Source organism: Pristiophorus japonicus, chromosome 20 (genome assembly GCF_044704955.1).
Source record: "Pristiophorus japonicus isolate sPriJap1 chromosome 20, sPriJap1.hap1, whole genome shotgun sequence".
NCBI lineage: Eukaryota > Metazoa > Chordata > Chondrichthyes > Pristiophoridae > Pristiophorus > Pristiophorus japonicus.
In genome coordinates, this window is record NC_091996.1 from 20,477,930 (window position 1) to 20,498,194 (window position 20,265).

The 20,265-nt window shown below is 42.8% G+C and overlaps 1 protein-coding gene across 2 annotated transcripts in view; it reads right to left on the reverse strand.

Moving 5' to 3' along the window:
- Nucleotides 1-12,789, reverse strand: part of LOC139232425 (gelsolin-like) — an 80,527-nt gene extending 67,738 nt beyond the window's left edge. For both annotated transcript variants that reach the window (XM_070862582.1, XM_070862581.1), the window contains exon 1: nucleotides 12,650-12,789. The gene's annotated coding sequence lies outside the window, so the exon portion shown is untranslated. The remainder of the gene's footprint in view (nucleotides 1-12,649) is intronic.
- Between the last annotated feature and the right edge of the window lie 7,476 nt (nucleotides 12,790-20,265).

Here is a 20,265-nt window from a genome sequence, read left to right on the forward strand (position 1 = left end):
CTGTTTTGAGCTTTGAAGTCCTGCCACCACAAACCAGCCTAAACAAAGAGAGTTACCAGAGAAGTAGAGTTACAGATTTAACATGCAACTTGACTGCGACAATTGCCAAAAGCCACTCGGCACAAATTGAAGTTTATAAATGAAATGCACGGTGACTCAACCTTGCCGATTAAAAATTAACTCCACTCCCAGTGCAACAGAACAGGAAGTAGCACAAAGCTGCACAACCCTGCAAATCAGCTCTCCCTATTGCAGCTTTGTTGGTCGCATTGTTAATCGCCTTGTCGAAATGACCGGTCCCCTCAGTCAGTACCTCACAATGCATGGCACAGTTAATGTGAATTGCTGATTCTTTCCAAATTACTAGGCTGGGAACAAACATTTTACGAGCCTTATTTTGAAATTGGTTGGCAATACATACTTTCAGGAGGTGCCAATGCAAGAGGGGGAAAAATTCCAATCTACACATTTAAATAAAAGTAACACTGACCCACGATTACTTCAACATATTTCCCCTAACGTGGCTGCATTTTTTTTTTTAAAAAAAGAGAGACTTCCATGGTTCTGTCATTATTGCCCCCCCCCCCCCCCCACCCCCACCCCACCCCACCACCCCCTCCTTCAATCTTCAAAATGGCTGCCTGGATATGCTACCCACGTTGAGATCATGAAGCAACAGTAATCTATTAAACAATGGACATTTGGAGGACGTTTAAGGAGGACGAGAGTCCACTGAAGGCCAAGGTTTGAATATGGCTCTGCCTCAAACTGTATTTATCCCCACCTCTCCCAACCAGAGAGGCCGCAAGAATGAACATTCCATAGAAATGACAGCACTCAACCATTCAACACCAACTGTTCGATGCCAGTGTTCATTCTCCACACAAGCTTCCTCCCACCCTACCAACAAATCCTGTTCCTATCCCATCTTGCTCATCTGATTATCTAGCTTCCCCTTAAATGCATCTATGCTAGTCACCTCAACTACTCCATGTGGCAGCAAGTTCCATATTCTAACCACTCAGGGAATTCAGAACAAACTTCTTTACCCAATTGAAATTATTAGTGGCTGCCTTATATTTACTGTTATGTCTCAAATAAAGCAATGTGACCGAGTACTGTAGACTTCAGTAAGTGTGATCTTAGTCTCTTTATTCCGACTCGAGTGCTGGTACAGCATGGGAGACCTGCTTATATGCAGTGCTCCCAAGGAATGTTGGGATCCCTTGGGACTCCCACAGATGTGCCCTCTGGTGGCGGTAGAATGCTAGTTACAAGGTGTTGCATACATAACATCTACGACCTAGTTGTCACCCACAAATGGAAATATATTCTCTACATCTGCGCCATCATTTTAAAGACCTCTATGACGTTATTCATTCACCTTTCCAGAAAGGGCGAGAGGTAAGTTTTTTAAAAAAAGGTAATGAAAAAAACAATAAAATTCCTTGGTTGCACATACTGATGTACCACAACCTCAAGAACCTACAGAAGTCACTCTTTTTGCAACATGCTGTTTGTAAAGGGTGTTTACTGGGTCACAATGTTATCAACCCCGTCCTCGCCTATGGGATTGGAGAACAGCTTGATGATGCAACAGGGTGAAAAACAAACAGATCATTCTGTAGCTTTGCCATCACTTGGTACCAATTCGCACAAGTGACCAAAAAAAACAAAAAAACAGCCAAGGAACACAGGTCCAATTGCTTCACTCTGCTGGAACACCTGTGCCTACACAGTTCTCACACAATGGGGAAAGTTACCCGTTAGCATGAAAGCCGTACAACACCTGGCAGTTTCTCCAAAACGGTCAGCTTTGAAGAACTCTCAGCCAGGCCTAGCCTTCAGTTGACAAACTATAGTGTTTCAAATGACAGGTTTCTGCCACTGCACGTAGGGGGGGAAAGCTTCCAGAATAAGGGGTCGCCCATTTAAAAAGAGTAGATGAGGAGGAATTTGAGGGTTGAGAATCTTTGGAATTCTCTATCCCAGAGAGCTGTGGTGGCTGGGTCATTGAATATATTTAAAAGGTGGAGAATGAGATTTTTGAACGATAAAGGGAAACAAGAGTAATGGGGAGTAGGTGGGAAAGTGGAGCTGAGGCCAAGATCAGAGCAGCCATGATCTTATTGAATGGCAAAGCAGGCTCGAGGGGCAAAATGGCCTACTCCTGCTCTTACAAATGTTTAAGCTGGTGAAATCTAGAAGTAAAAATGGTCTAAAGCCACAGTCACAAAAAAAAAGGGTTTTAAGATTGATATTTTCTGTCTCGCAACTGTTGTAAATGTTTGGGCTCTAACAATCGCAAGCTGAAGAAACCAAGCGGTCACTCAAACAAAAACAAAAGATGTCTTGCTGCTGAAGAGCTCAATACCCATTATCTAGTGTTTCTATTTCCTCTCACATAATAGATCATGGCCACCATAAAATGCTCAACAAGCAAAGGAGACGGAAAACTTGAAGTCAGCCTTGCACTTGCTACTGGTCAAGAAATTCAACTTTGAGCCAACTTTTAAAACACAATGTTCAAACAAAATTTAAGGCCATCACAGATTTGAGGAAAAAAAAATTGCTCCTAGTGCAAATATGCAGAAGGTTCAAAAGATACTGGTGGGGGGGGGGGGGGGGTGTCCACATGTAGAATAATGAACTTGAAATTGCTGGAGGTTAATTTCCTCGATCAGCTAAAGACTGATTTTTAGTGCAAAGGTGACTGGTTAATTACAAGAACCAACAAGAACTATCATTCTCTTTCAACAAAATCAGCAGGTTCCCCCTAGGTTTATCTTTTTCTATTTTGTTTTATAACTGATAACTTGCAATTGCTACACTCCAACATCCTGCTGTGTACACAGCACGGAATTTTCGTCTCATTATTCAGCCAACTTTTTTTTAACCGACTCTAATTACCCAGTTTGCAGTTGTAAACTGGTCATAACCAACCTGTAAATGCTTGGTTGTAAATGCACATTACTGTAAAAGAAAGGACAGGCAAATGACCTCACTGGTAGAGATAGCCATCAATCTGTATTGAAAGCCCAGATTCAGCATTTCTGTGCAAGGCTGAGGGTAGCTAAGTCTTAAATTGCTGAACCCTTTAGCTAACAAATGAACATGTCAGCAGGCTCGACACTGGGCACTCCTCTCCCTTTAGCAGTATTGTTTGAAGAGGGAGTGCCAGAAGATCAGACTAACATTTTTGTGAGGTTTTTATTTTTTTTTAAAAAAAGGAAGCCTCTAAATGTCAGCCACACAACACTGCATTCGGGGATTCTCTGAAACGTGGCAAGGTTTCTATTAACCAGACTTAGCTATCCTCAGCCTTTCACAGAAATAAGCATCTCACGAGCCCTAAATGCAAACAGCCTGCTTAGAATATTGTCAATTATAATGGCCTGGATTTTGTAAAAGAACGGTGAGGCCATCAGCACTCAGTCGTTAAAAAGAACAAAATCCAACAGGAACTTCTGGTTTAAATATGGAAATCAGGAAGTTGCTGTTCAAGTTGCCCTGCTCCGCCAGAAGCTTCACTATACCAGTATCTTGCCAAGAGACCCGGCAGTGGAACATATGGAAGGATGTGAAGTTGCTATATTTGCATGGAACTGTAATGTATGCAATAAAGGTTCAAACAGAGTACTGTTTAACTAAGGTACAGCCTAGCCTGTGCTTTATTTAGTCCCAAAGTGTCTGACTCACAAAATGGCTGGCCTTTTATACCCGAGCAGCACCATGCACGTGCTGCTCAGTGGCCTCTAACAATGACGCCATCTGGTGGCTACAAACAGCATGTATATACATGACAGCAACATTCCCTTTAAGCTGCACAGCCGCACAGCGCTCGAGGTCCCACACAACCGGTGAGCCAGTGTTGGGTTGTGAAGCACCCACCACCACAAAATTTGTTTAATTTTTTTTTTTTTTAAATACAGGAAACATTGCTTATGTGATAACCACTACACAGCAGAAAAAGTTAGGGCTGGTCCATTCAAATGTGAGTGAATTTTTAAATCGCAGTGACAAGTCTCAATTACTGCCAAACAACCTCTCTGGCACTGAAAATTAACTTTGCAAGTGTGGCGTCTCATTCCTTTATATTGTAATTATTATCCGAGATTCTTAAAAATGTAATTTTAAAAAAATGCAACTTTCTCCTTTGTTTTGTCGCTCTCCCAATCCCATCTTTTTTGCCTGCTCTATTTCACTTTCTATACACAAATTGGCATTGAATTAACTATTCCAACTTACAATTCCTGGTCCAGACTCTGCACTGCTCAAAGGATTCTTCAATCTGATTGCTTGACCTGTTCACAGGTCCCGGATCCCCTGTAGAGCCAACAGCCACAATTTCCAGTGCAAAAGCCCACAGAAAGTCTGTGGGAATGTGCAAATGTAATGAACGGCTGGTCCCATTTGCTCACCGCTGACCACAAAATCCAGGCTTTAGTTTCAGTCTGCCAAAACATGGCATAAAACATTGCTTTTCTGAGGTACCGATATGAACTAAAAAGAGGGTAACTGGTTGAAAAATGTCTGCGGTTATTTTTTTTTTTAAATGGATGGCATAAGAATAAACTTAGAGTGACTTATGCAAGGGATGTCAATTTCATTAATCTTCATTTGCTTCCTCAAGGCTTTGGGAGAGGAAGGCAATTTACTGGAATGGTACCCATTATGTATATAATGGCCAAAAGACTGGTCACTAAACTCACTCAGGTGTAAACCTGGTCCACTTTATTCACACCCAAAAAGTGACAACAAGACATGGTACCAGCACATATGTACCAGGGCCTGCACACAAGCCCAATGATGTCTGACAGTGGCGCCCCCTGGTGTCTAGTGACCCCAAGCATCAATACATAACAGTACCAGGGATGGGGGAGACTGTAGTTGTGTGGAGAGACTGGAGAAGCTGGAGAAGCTACGCTCTAAATTTTTTTTATCATCAATCACCACACGGCCAAGTTTTGTATCATCTGCAAACTGCTCATCATACTCCCTACATTCAAGTCCAAATCATCGATATATACACACACCACAAAAAGCAAGGGACCTAGTACCGAGCCCTGCAGAACCCCACTGGAAACAGCCTTCTAGGTCACAAAAACATCCATCGGCCATTACCCTTTGCTTCCTGCCAATTTGCCATGGATCCCAAGGACTCTTACTTTTGTGACCAGTCTGCCATGTGGGACCTGATCAAATGTTAAAGTCCATGTAGCATACATCAAATGCACTACCCTCATCGACCCTCCTCAAAAAATTCAATCAAGTTAGGCAGACACGACCTTCCCTCAACAAATCCATGCTGACTGTCCTTGATTAATCCGTGCCTTTCTAAAATTACCATTTATACTGTCCCTCAGAATTTTATCCAATAATTTGCCCACCAGAGTTTAGGCTGACTGGCCTGTAATTACTTGGTCTATCCCTTCCTCCCTTTTTAAAACGGTACAACAACATTAGTCGTCCTCCAGTACCACACCTGTAGACAGAGAATTGGAAAATGACAATGGTCAGAGCCTCTGCTATTTCCTCTCTTGCTTCTCATCAGCCTGGGATACATAGCATCCGGGCCTGGGGATTTATCCACTTTCTAAGCTGCTAAACTCCTTAATACTTCCTGTTTATTTCATACTCCTGCTCCCTGATTGCAACATATGCATCGCCCCTCGTTTGCGAAAACAGACGCAAAGTATTTCTAATTCAGAGATATCCAAACTTTTATCTGTGGGCCAAATGGAGCTTTAATGTACAAATGTTTAAAATCAGAGTTTGCATTAATTTTCATCAATCTCAAGTTGGCAATACCAACCGATCTCGATGTCTAAATTTAGGATTCCTCAACGAATGAGGCAATAACCCTGCCCCAACCCTCCTGGTCCCCCAAACAGGACAAACCAGTAAGAAATACAGCCACAAACAGAACTGAATGGAGGGCCTTTGTGGGCTGGTTTCCATGGACTGAATGTAATCCATGGGCTGCAGTTTGGGCATCCCTGTTCCAATAGCTCACCATTGCAATTTCAGCCTCACAAATGGCACCTCATTACTTTCTCCCCTTCCAGGGACACTAGACAGTGCAATTAAGCGACTCGGTGAATTAAACTGGCTTGCCCCTCCTACACTGGATCGGAATGGGAAGAGGGACTGACAGATGTGCTACAGAGAAAGAGTGAGTGAGCAGCTTTTAGAATATGACTAAGTATGACTTATGAAACAACTATGCAGCTCTCCTCCCAAAGGCTTATACAATTCAAGCTGCAGGAAAGACGCAACAAACAGCAGCACAGATTGCCTCGCAAACATGAAACCTGGCTATTGCAACATTTCCCTCCTTTCAGATGCCCGTTTACAGTCATCATTGACCAAATTCCAGTCATTGTCTGCTGCTCGTGGATCCTGTGATGCTGCTCAGGATAAGGACAGGGCAATGATACAGCGTACAATGTATTATCTGCTCCCAAGGCGAAGTTGTATCAAGTGGCCGGTCTCTAAAAGATGTGCATTTATATAGAGCCTTTCATGACCACCAGATGCCCCAAAGCACTTTACAGCCAATTAAGTATTTTTGGAGTGTAGTCACTGTTGTAATGTCGGAAACTCTAGGCCACTACGGTTTTAAAAAAAAAGGCACCTCTTGGGAGGTCAGTTCGAAGCCAAATCACCATTAGGTACAACCTGGGATAACTGGACATTGGCAGCTGTCATAAATTCCTGGCTCAGAAAAAAAAAAATCCTGTTTTTTTTTTCATTTTCAAGCAGTTTCTTTAAAACCTGCATGATGTCTGAAGTGCAATAGTCTATATATACAGAAAGGCAAAGTGTAGCCTTCAAAATGAAGCAGGATTAGAGGAGAGATATATTTGGACCAAGATACACAGATGTATTTCAGTCCCTTCTTTTCCATTCCCATGCCCAGCTTATGTAAACTGGTCATGTTGTAATTGCACCCTCCTGCCAAAGATGGCACTGTAGTACCTCCACTGGCAGCGGGGTGGACAAGCAATGAATGCGTACACACAAAAAGATTTCTTTCAAGTGCATTAGACATTTGAAAAAAAAAAATGCTGGCTCTAGCCACCCTCCTCCTCTTCTGGATTCTCCCAATTGCACAGCAGGTTTATCCAATAAATAGCTGAGCCATGGTGTGTGTGGAGTTAACCAATGTCATCTCGGATAGTGGTACAGGTACTGCAATTAACCCCTGTGCCCCTGCACTTGATTGCTATCCTGCATCTGAATTAGTGTGGCACAAGAATGGGATTGGGCTAAACTATGATGTCACACCCCCCCGTTATGTTCGAGCAGGCCGAGGAGTGGAAGGAGCAGCATGGCGGCATAGCCCAGCAGTCTGCGTGGCCCCCGGCCTGTGAGCACCATCGGAGCAGGCCGGGGAGTGCAAGGAGCAGCGGCAGTGAAGATTTACGTCAAGGTCCAGGTCGCTGACTGGAGAGTGGGCAGGTGCAGCGAGAGATTGTAGAGGGACGTGATCGGGGCCCAGGAGAGGCGAGAGTTCGGGGCCCAGGGGCAGCACGGGCCAGCCCACACTGCAATATGTGTGCGCACGAGGTCCGTGCAGCACAGCTTGTCTCCAGTCGTCTTGGTTAATCCTTGTCACTGGACCAAGACCTTGCTCGGTCAAGCCCGCGTGGTGGCTGGCGTGCAACAGTCACCACACGTTAAAAATAAATCCACACACAGGTATCTTCCACCCTTGAAGATTTAGTTCGGACCTGGAATTTTACGTCAGTCATTGAAACACCTGTGAACTTTTTGACGTGGAAGCAAGTCATCCTCGATTCGAGGGACTGCCTATGGTGATGATGATGATGATGATGATGTTAGAGTCACTTGCCAGCGCTCACCATCAAGACTCGCACATGAATAATACACCAGTAGGTATCAAAGGGCATCAGGTACATGTGGAACTGTATCAGCAAGGAACCAACACCTTCAGGAGCAAGGAAGAAAGTTGGGTGAAAAAGAAAAAAAAGTGCACATCAACAAATGTCAGATATCAATACCTGGAATGGGAAATTCAGAGAACGACGAGTGAGTTAGTTAGCTGTTAACACTATCAGCTGGAAGTTACGAAATACAGACGATGAATCCTTCTGCAATGCAATCTTGTACTCGGAGAAAGTTTCCCCAAAACAGGTGCACCTGGTTTAGCAAAGTTACTTGAATAAAATGAAGAATGCTTAAAATTCAAGCTCAGCTACAGTTAGCAGTCAGCTCCCCTTAAAATAGCTGCATTTATGAGACTCACTAATTCAAATAAGGTGCACCATTTCCTGCTCCTTTTGGTCCTGCACCCAACTGGACTGGGGTTAGAGCCAGGATTCTGTGCATGGGGAATGGGCAGTCACTGCAGAGGGGTTAATGAATCAATGCAATTTGTTGTGCCTAATGTCTGGGAATTTGGGTAAATACCCAACGACAGACAGACACTGCAGTGCTCTTCCTCATAGGTTAACCGAGATGAATGTCTTGCATTAAAATGGGAAAATAGTCATCTAAATTGTTGCGAAAGCTTAAACGTTATACTGATGCGTGTGCACATCCTTTAAAACAATTGGCTTGAGTCAGCCTGCAGGCAATCATTTTGTGTAGTATTCCCCCACCTTTGAAAGTCAAGTTCAGTGACACACGAACTGGACGCGTTCAGCAACCCCAACCCCTACCGATACTGAAGCTATTCCACGCAAAATGTCTGTTTCCATTTAAAACCAACAGTTTCAAATGGGAAAAGTCAAAACACAGTTTCGTAAAGGCTGAGAAAAGAGACTTAAATTTCTAACATTTTACAATTAGATGGCAAAACAGATAAACGCACTTCCCCTTTTAAAAAAAAAAAGGGGCTGCAGCCAGATTCCTTTTTTTTGGTGGGTTCTTCATTTTTGTGGGGTTTTTTTCCTTACTTTGTAGCTTATTCTATTAACCTCCAACAGGAATTTTGTTTTATTTAACTGCAGAGTAAACGACAGAAGCTGTAATGTTGTTCCTAATTTTTTTTTTAATGACCATTTTTCCTGAATTTATTATAAGCTGATTCCGCTTAAAAGGATTTTAAACTTTTTCGGTCTCAAGTCATGGGGATTGTAAACTAAAAAGTTACATTCCTTTTACAATAAAATATTTTTTAAAAAATCAGATGTAATACCAACACTGCAAGATTAAACAGCATCAGGTTTGGAGTCCTGTAAACTAAAATAGACCACCACCTGCCAAGGCTTTGGTTTAGTAAATAACAGCTGCGGTCAAGGATGGACAATTCTGTTCCCAATCTTTTAGCACGACTTAAACCTGCTTTTATTTTGCCGTTTCAAGGCATAATCATATTCAAAAAAAAATATCCTTACGAGATCAATTGCATTTAACCGTTCAAGGAATCATTTAGTTTGAAATCACTGTGGATTGTTATGTATTCCACAGAACCACATTGTTTTTTTGTGGGTTTAACCTCCCTGCACGCTTCCTCAGTTGACAACAGATGTCTAAAGCCAATTTACCAAAGTTACAATTCTACTTCCCCAGTATTTATGGTCAATTTCCCTTTTAACATCCCCACAGTACGTGTTAAAGTCACTACCCAACATACCACTCAAGAACAAATACTTAGCTCAGTGACCACAGCAAGGGGAATTATTCTGTATTGAGATTACCAAATATATTTAGTTTATAAAGTCTTAATAGTCTCAGGCAAGACTGATTTTGAAAATATCACTTGTAGGAAGGGAGTGGTGATCTCACCTTTGCTTTACTAAAAAATAATGTAAATGCCAATTAATGATAAATTAGCATGGAACACTACCTGTGTTCTTAAACTAAATGTCAGGTTTATCAATCATAACTAGAATTGATTCAGCTTTTTGGATATTAAAGGAATCGAGATATGGGACAGTGCAGGAAGGTGGAACGGAGGTAGATCAGCTATGATCTTATTGAATGGTGGAGCAGGCACGAAGGGCTGAATGGCCTACTCCTGCTCCTATTTATGTTCTTATCAATTTTCCAGATAAAATAATAATAACAAAGATTTAAGAACTAAAAATCATTTTTTCTGGGCTCTCAGCACATATATTTTTTAGATACAGTCTATTGAGAGTTCGAATAGTTTTAAACACAAATGTAACATTTTAAAAAGCTGGAGCATGAATGGTAACTTATGTTCTTATGGAACGGACTCACCTGGAAAGTTAGACAGACTGACTTGGAAACTAAGAAAATGCTACAATTTTGAAAAATACAATCTGATATTTCTTTAAAAAGAAATATAACTGTGGAAGAGGGAGAGAGAAAAAACACAAATATTGAATAGTGAGGAAGCATTGATCACTTTGGTAAAACTGGTACACTTCGGTAACTACAACTGAGCAGCATATGCCAAGGATAGATTTATGTACATTTATATGGAGTGGAAAATAAAAGCACGGATTGGTGTCAAACCATAAAACTCTGTTGGAGTGTGACACACATCATCTTGGACCATATCATTTTGCAATGTGGATTCACTGATCCAAGATTAATTAATTAATATTTCCAATCACTGACAGCTGCGAGAAAGACATTTTAAAAAGTATGTTAGTGTTTATAAAATATTGCGAGAGATTCCCCTGATGTGCCAGCAAGCTTATCCAGGGAATATCTGCTCGGTACAGATGAAAACAACCCAGGGTTTTCATCTCCTGACTGCGTGGAGGAGCTGGTCTGCAGGGCGTGATTGCCTCAGTGGCCCTGGTTTAGGGACCAAGGGGAAGAATTGGCCATGGTTCCAGTCTGGATTTGGAATCTAGAAAACGCTGCATTAGGTGAGCATGTGGCCATCGGCATAGATCATAATAGGTTCAAATGTGAAGTTGCCTCCCTCGCATTTCCCCATGGTCAACAGTTACTGAAACGCAGATGAATAATGCCTACATGGGCAGAGTACAGGAGGACAATTTGCATCCATCTAGCTAGAAAAAAAATCCTAATAGCAGTGCAGAGTGACACAGCTCTGAAAATAAGAAAGGTTTCCACATTTAATCCCTGGTCTGTGCAGAGTTAGTTGATCTTTACTGCAGCCTCCATTAACTAGATTCAGTGTCTTTAGAGGAAGGGGAACAAAAATAGCCATGGTGCCTAAACTTGTTATCTAATAACCCACATGTGTATAGTTTATTTTAAAATAATTATACACACTCACACACATTCAAGGGCAGGACAACACTTCTGCAGGCTTGGAAGTGAAGCTCCAGTAGTTGAATAGCCTACTCACACCCTGTCTCGATGAACATGAAGAATGGCCAATTGGGCAAAGTACAGGAAGGCTGCCAATCCTTCTGAAATTGTAGCCCAGCATGAGTCGCCACTTTTGCAAAAGGATAAATATTGGGAAAAAATGTATTGCATATAAAATAATTTTCACCGCTGCATTTTTATTGTGTGTGATTATTTTCCATTTACATCACTGGCTGTTGTCCGAAGTTCTACTGCTACAGATACCGATCACCACACTAGCTTGGATTTTTTTTAAATTCTCAGCTTCATGAAAGTCCAACAATTTTCACAAGTCAAATCAGGATAGAAAGTGGCGAATGACAGTCGACCTCAGACGTGGCATCAGCTTTATTTCCACGCGTTACTGTGTATTTAAGTGTTCTAAACGTGTTACCATCTTCAAGAGATGGAAACATTTCATTCATACAAGTTCATTGGCAATGCTTTCTAGCTCCAATGTTAAACAATCGCGGCCCAAGATTGACGTCTTTTAAAAGTGGCAGGACTAGTGCAAAAGCAGTATCGCCAAAGTCACACATAAATAAAGTGTCTAAATTCTTAGTTTTAAACCCCAAAAAGGAGAGATAAACGAGCTGGGGTTTTTTTTTGACCTGGAAAAATGTCCTTGTATACAAGTCGTGTTAGTCATCAACAATTCTTCCGACTGACTCATTCTCCCTACAGACCAGTAATAGAATTAAATAGTCGCTTCAGAAAGTTTGCATGCAAGGAGGTACTTCAAAAACAAAACACTTTTACATTTCGTAAAACTTTTATTTAATTTAAAATAAACATTGCAAGCTTGCACTTTTGTCCACCATTCTCGCAGCCTGTAGGAAAATATGCAAAACTTGAATTAGATCAATAGGGAGCGCAGATTAACGCCCATTCGCGGAGAATTGTAACGCGGGGAGATATAACCCATCAAATATATATGGGTACAACAAACAAGATTACAAAATGAATTTCAGCCAGATCTCGATAATGGAGGACCTTTTAAAACCCTGGATTCTGACATGCCATTGCACGTCCATATTTGGTTAAAACATTCCTATTTTCAATAGGAGGTAAATGAGCAATTCTGCAGAAGGAACTAGGCAAATAACTAACTATTCATATACCGTGAGACTCTTAAATTACTCAACAGAAATTACACAATAGGACACTAGTCAGTTACTAAAAGACTCACAACTCACCGCTGGCAACTGTCCCCTAAATTGGGAAGAAAATGTCTATACAACACACTCTGGGATCACAACTCTCTCATTCATTGCTGTCTCGGTCACTCGACAAACTCTTCAATCCAAGCAGGTCACATTGGGAAAATCAACACTAGAAAAGGCTGAGGCTCCAGCCCATATATAATACACCCAGTGTTTCTTACCTACGGATCTCGCTTGATGCACAGAAGTAATCGGCACAAGGAGAACCCACGATGATCAAACTAGATCTGAACTAGGTAGCGGGTGTGTCAGTAGGATTTGGTCAGATGGTTCCGCCCTTTTAATCAACAATTTCTGCAAACGCCTGCCCAGATCACGAGTAAAAGCCACATAGGTGGCGCTGTGGGGTACATCAAATGACATCCGCAGATGGAGCCTCGTCAGATTTCAGACCAAACCTCTCCACTCCACACCCCATAAATCTAGGTATTCTTTTAAGGGGAAAAACAACGCATTCGTCTTTTCATTGGACTTTATTGCAACGTTACAATGTTTACTGAAGTGTAATTTGGGGGGAAAAAAATCAAAGAATCAGAACAGGAAAGTAATGGGACTTTTACAACTAACTGTGGAGGAGACGTGGACAATATTGCATTTTTCATACCCAGTGTCACTTGAATGAATCTGTTTACAATGATTGTATAATATAACGCGATTTAAACGTCAAGTATGCTGTAAAACTGAAACAATTGATGGCATTTCGTACTAATGTTTCTCAAACACCCCTATTTTAAGTGCAAGTTAGTACAGTCTCCAGTCATCCTGTAAATCAATTTAAATTACTACAACTGCTTGGGATTAAAGCAGTACTTGGAGGAGAATCATGTCGAATATTCGGTCTCCAGAGCAAAAAATGTACATTTCCAAAAATTCAATCCTGTACCAATCAGAGCAGTTCTCATCTGATAACCCATTGACTGGTGATGTTGGTAATTTAGTAATAAATACTGGCAACTAACAAAAACATTAATCTGCATCATCTACTAAACCTCTTCCAACAAAAAAAGTTGCTATAATTGTAGCTAGTTAGCAGACAATGGAAACAGGCGACTGGGTTGGTAGAAGGAGAGGGCATCAGTGTCTGGGCGATGTGCCCAATCCTGAACCACTGGGACCAGTGCTCGGCGTCTGATCAACAAATACAAGAGTTTAATTATGTCTGTTTGCTTTCTTCTCTTCTCTTAATTGGCAATTAAGATCATTGGCTATCAAGTTAACATAAGATGCCCCCCCGACTTTTAAAGGGACACAAATAATCGACTTAAATTTATAATTAAAACTAAAAGGAAAACGTCATCAAATTAAATCAAAATGCTCCAACAACACAAAAGCAAAATACTGCGGATGCTGGAATCTGGAATAAAAACAGAAAAAGCTGGAAATCTCAGTGGGTCAGGCAGCATCCGTGGAGAGAAAGCAGAGTTAACGTTTCGGGAAGAAAGAACAAAAGGGAAGGTCTGTGGTTGTTAAGAATCTGCTCTTTCCGAACACTCTCCAGTTCTGAGGAAGGTTCATCAACCCGAAACGTTAACTCTGCTTCCTCTCCACAGATGCTGCCTGACCCGCTGAGATTTCCAGCATTTTCTGTTTTTAAATCAAAATGCTGTTGGCCGTCTCGACCATGCGCTCCAGTCCCTGCGGTGCCCACCGATCGCGGAAGGCCTTAAGTGTACCAATGGACACCGCGTCTCTCTCGCTCCAGGTATACCTGGACATGGACGCTGAAGAGAGGCAGGCAGTCGGACCGAAAAGCCCCGCGCTCTGGACCTGTGGATGGCCACCTTGGCCAGGCCCAGGAGCAGACCCATGTGGAGATCCTCCGACTTGCCCACGCCTTTCCTTCCCTCCAACCCTCCGGACCGAGCAGACAATGATCAAGAACGTGGGACTGAAGTGCAACCAGAAGTTGAGGAGCATTTATACAGCAACTTTTATGACCACCAGATGTCCCAAAGTGCTTTACAGCCAATAAAGTATTTTTTGAAACCTAGTCACTGTTGGTAATGTAGGAAACATGGCAGCCAATTTGCGCACAGCAAGCTCCCACAAACAGCACTGTGATACTGACCAGATCATCTGCTTTTGTGATGTTGATTGAGGAACAAATATTGACCAGGACACCAAGAAGAACTCTGCTTTTCTAAGAAATAGTGCCGTGGGATCTTTTACGTCCACTTGAGAGAGTATTCAGGGCCTCAGTTTAACGTCTCATCCGAAAGACGGCACCTCTTGATAGTGCAGCACTCCCTCAGTACTGCGCTGGAGTATCAGCCTAGATTTGTGTCTCTGGAGTGGGACTTGAATCCACAACCTCCTGACTCAGATGCAAGAATGCTACCAACTGAGCCATGGCAGTCCCCTCAAATAATGGAAGAGGGTCTGCAACCTCTCGCATTCCGTGTAGATGTGAAACAGGGATCTGTCACAGGTTGGTGATTGGAGCGTGGGCAGATACAGCAGGAGTGGCGAGATCAGGACCCAGGAGAGGCGAGAGTTCGAGGCCAGAAGAGGCGGGGGCCCAGGGGCAACACGGGCCCAGCCCACACTGCGATACGTGTGCGCACTAGGTCCGTGTCGCAGAGCAGGTCTCCAGTCGTCGTGGTTAACCCTTGCCACTGGACCAAGACCTAGCTCTGTCAAGCCCGTGTGGTGGCTGAAGTCCAACGGCCACCCCACGTTAAAAAAATCCACGCACAGGCATCTTCCAGCCTTCAAGATGTAGTTCAGGACCTGGAATATTAGGTCCTTCATTGGAACACCTGTGAACTCATCCTTTTTTGGCGTGGAAGCAAGTCATCCTCGTTTTGGGTGACGGCCTATGATGATGATGACTGGTGACACCAATCAAAATCAAATTAAACAAAAGTTTAAAGGGGCACAAATAACAAAATCTAAATTATAAATAAAAACAAAGGGAACTTATCAAATTAAATCAGAATATTATTTTCGCTGTTTACGACGCACTCCAGTCCCTGCGGTGCCCACCAGTCGCGGAAGGCCTCAAGCATATCGGCAGACACCGCGTGCTCCTTCGCCGGGGACACCCAGGCCGTGAACATAGCTGTGGATGAGAGGCAGGCAGCCGGAACGAACACACACCCCATCGGCCGGGTCTGGTCCGGACCTGTTGGTGGCCCAGGAGCATCTGTTTGCTTTCCGAGTTTCACAATATGGATACTTGGTTCATGCATTCGCTCTCTGTCTAATTCTCTGCAAATGACCACTTTCCTTCTTTGTTCCGTCTTTCGGATGAGACATTAAACCGAGGCCTCGTCTGTCCTCTCAGGTGGACATAAAAGATCCCATGGCACCTTTTTGAAGAGTTATTCCCGGTGTCCTGGCCAATATTCATCTCTGAATCAACATAACAAAAACAGTTTATCTGGTCATTATCACCTTGCTGTTTGTGGGAGCTTGCTGTGCGCAAGTTGGCTGCCGCGTTTCCTACACTACAGCAGTGACGACACTCCAAAGGTACTTCATTGCCTGTAAAGAGCTTTGAAACATCCGGCGGTTGTGAAAGGCGCTATATAAATCCAAGTCTTTCTTTTTTTCCTTCCCTATCTGCATACAGTCTGTATTTCCTGTAAAATACCAAGATGATTGTATATATAGGGATAATATTTATCTCAAATAAAAGTCATATTTCAGGGTGAACACTTACAATGACAGTGTTCTGAACATGTAAGATGCGATGTATGTGTTTTAAAAGCCAACAAAACACTGGAGGGTGAAGGTATCTGGGTTGTGGTTAAGCAAAACAATGTCACATTCTGGGCCCGAGTCTTACAAATATAGCTAACTGTACCAAAATCATAAACGTGTACATAAAGTGCATGTTTATGATTTTGTTATAGAAAACAAACGAGGAGAAATCCTCCCTCATATATACCAACCATCTCCTGGCTTTGCTTATTTTTTATATATTAGAAACAATTATACATTTTGATATACTCTGCTGGCAAATACTGAAGGATAAATTCATTGCTTAGGTTAATTCTGAAGTATTTCCTTCATATATCCTCTTGGAGCTCAAATGTTGCATCTTATTATAGCGCCATCTAGGGGCTAAACATTTTTTATCCGTAAAGGGCACAGGAGTAAAAATAGGTAATGCTGGAAATCTCAGCAGGTCAGGCAGCATTTGTGGAGAAAAACAGAGTTAACATTTCAGGTCACAGGGGCCCTGCTTGAATCAAGGCACCAACTTGCATTTATATAGCGCCTTTAACATAGTAAAATGTCCCAATGCACTTCACAGGAGCGTTATCAAACAAAATTTGACACCGAGCCACTTAAGGGCATATTAGGACCTTGATCAAAGAGGTAGGTTTATGGAGCATCTTAAAGGAGGAGAGGGAGAGGTAGAGAGACGGTAAGGTTTAGGGAGGGAATTCCAGAGCTTTGGGTCCAGGAAGCTGAAGGCACAGCTGCCAATGGTAGACTGATTAACATCGGGGCTTAAGGGGCCAGAATTGTAGGAGTGCAGAGATCTCGAAGGGTTGTAGGGCTGGAGGAGGTTACAGAGATAGAGAGGGGCAAGGCCATGGAGACATTTTAAAACAAAGATGAGAGTTTTAAAATTGAGGTTTTGCCGGACAGGGAGCCAATGTAGGCCAGCGAGCACAGGGGTGATGGGTGAACATGACTTGGTGCGAGTTGGACACGGGCAGCAGTGTTTTGGATGAGCTCAAGTTTATGGAGGGTAGAGTGTTGAAGGCCAGCCAGGAGTGCATTGGAATAGTCAAGTCTACAGGTTACAAAGGCATGAATGGGGGTTTCAGCAGTAGATGAGCTGAGGCAGGAGCAGAGTCGGGCAATGTTAAGAACATAAGAACATAAGAAATAGGAACAGGAGTAGGTCATACAGCCCCTCGAGCCTGCTCCGCCATTCAATATCATGGCTGTTCTGATCATGGACTCAGCTCCACTTCCCCGCCCGCTCCCCATAACCCCTTATCCCCCTATCGTTTAAGAAACTGTCTATTTCTGTCTTAAATTTATTCAATGTCCCAGCTTCCACAGCACTCTGAGGCAGCAAATTCCACAGACTTACAACCCTCTGAGAGAAGAAATTTCTCCTCATCTCTGTTTTAAATGGGCGGCCCCTTATTCTAAGATCATGCCCTCTAGTTCCAGTCTCCCCCATCAGCGGAAATATCCTCTCTGCATCTACCTCGTCAAGCCCTCTCATAATATACGTTTCGATAAGGTCACTTCTCATTCTTCTGAATTCCAATGAGTAGAGGCCTAACCTGCTCAACCTTTCCTCATAAGTCAACCCTCTCATCCCCGGAATCAACCTAGTGAACCTTCTTTGACCTGCCTCCAAAGCAAGTATATCCTTTCATAAATATTGAAACCAAAACTGCACGCAGTATTCCAGGTGTGACCTCACCAATACCTTATATAGCTGAAGCAAGACTTCCCTGCTTTTATACTCCATCCCCTTTGCAATAAAGGCCAAGATACCATTGGCCTTCCTGATCACTTGCTGTACCTGCATACTATCCTTTTGTGTTTCATGCACAAGTACCCCCAGGTGGAGGTGGTAGTAGATAGTCTTGGTGGTGGAACGGATAGTTGGTCAGAAACTCATGTTGGGGTTAAATAGGATACTAAGGTTGCAGACAGTCCGATTCAGCCTCAGACAGTTGCCAGGGAGAGGGATGTAGTTAGTGGCTCGGGAACAGAGATTGTAGCAGAAACCGAAAACCATGGAGGAAATTTCTGCTGGAATTCGGACAAGCAGTCTGACAATTTAGAGCTGATGGAGGGGTCGAGAGAGGTGGTGGTGAGGGAGAGCTGCTATCGTCAGCGTATATGTGGAACATGATGCTTTGGAAAAATAATCAAAAAAAGGTCTCAATTTGTTATTATTTATATTTCTGATTCTTCCATGCCTCTTATAAACCTTCCAGCTCACCCTCATTTCAAGCAACATGCCCTTATTTCTGAACAATAACCTACATTTTTCAATGCACCGTCTTATATCTCATTACTAGTTCACTTACTATATTTGGTATAAGCAGAATACAGTAAATGAAGAGCATGTGGCATTCCAATTCAGACTCTGAATCCACAGCAAATATGGCTTCACCTCACAACCTCAGCACTTGGCTGAGTCTTCATCCTCATGAGCCTCGTATTAGCCGAGGCATAGACTATAAGAGCGGGGAGGTTATGCTTGAACTGTATAAAACACAAGTTAGGCCACAGCTGTGCAGTCCTGGTCACCACATTACAGGTAAGATGTGATTGCACGAGAGAGGGTGCAGAGGAGATTTACAAGGATGTTGCCTGGACTGGAGAATTTTAGTGTGAGGAAAGATTGGATAGGCTGGGTTTGTTTTCTTTGGAACAGAGGAGGCTGAGGGGAGACTTAATTGAGGTATATACAATTATGAGGGGCCTAGATAGAGAGGATAGGAAGGACCTATTTCCCTTAGCAAAGGGGTCAACAACCAGGGGGCATAGATTTAAAGTAATTGGAATGAGGTTTAGAGGGGACTTGAGGGGAAATGGTTTCACTCACAGGGTGGTGGGGGTCTGGAACTCACTGCCTGAAAGGGTGGTAAAGGCAGAAATCCTCACCACATTTAAAAAGTGCTTAGATGTGCACTTGAAGCGCCGTGACCTACAGGGCTACGGACCAAGAGCTGGAAAGTAGGATTAGGCTCTGTGAATACGATGTGATTGGCATCATGGAGACATGGCTCCAGGGTGACCAAGGCTGGGAACTCAACATCCAAGGGTATTCAGCATTTAGGAAGGATAGACAGAAAGGAAAAGGAGGCGTTGCTGGTTAAAGAGGAAATTAATGCAATTGTAAGGAAGGGCATTAGCTTGGATGATGTGGAATCGGTATGGGTGGAGTTACAGAATACCAAAGGGCAGAAAATGCTAGTGGGAGTTGTGTACAGGCCACCAAATAGTAGTCGTGAGGTTGGGGACAGCATCAAATAAGAAATAAGGGATGTGTGCAATAAAGGTACAGCAGTAATCATGGGCGACTTTAATCTACATATTGATTGGGCTAACTTAACTGGTAACAATGCGCTGGAGGAGGATTTCCTGGAGTGTATTAGGGATGGTTTTCTAGACCAATATGTCGAGGAACCAACCAGAGAGCTGGCCATCCTAGACTGGGTGATGTGTAATGAGAAGGGACTAATTAGCAATCTTGTTGTGCGAGGCCCCTTGGGGAAGAGTGACCATAATATGGTAAAACTCTTTATTAAGATGGAGAGTGACAAAGTTAATTCAGAAACTAGGGTCCTGAACTTAAGGAATGGTAACTTTGATGGTATGAGGCGCAAATTGGCTAGATTAGACTGGCAAATGATACTTAAAGGGTTGATGGTGGATAGGCAATGGCAAACCTTTAAAGACCATATGGACGAACTTCAACAATTGTACATCCCTGTCTGGAGTAAAAATAAAACGGGGAAGGTGGCTCAACCGTGGCTAACAAGGGAAATTAAGGATAGTGTTAAATCCAAGGAAGAGGCATACAAATTAGACAGAAAAAATAGCAAGCCGGAGGACTGGGAGAAATTTAGAATACAGCAGAGGAGGACAAAGGGTTTAATTAACAGGAGGAAAATAGAGTACGAGAGGAAGCTTGCCGGAAACATAAAAACTGACTGCAAAAGCTTCTATAGATATGTGAAGAGAAAAAGATTAGTGAAGACAAATGTAGGTCCCTTGCAGTCGGATTCGGGTGAATTTATAATGGGGAACAAAGAAGTGGCAGACCAATTGAACAAGTACTTTG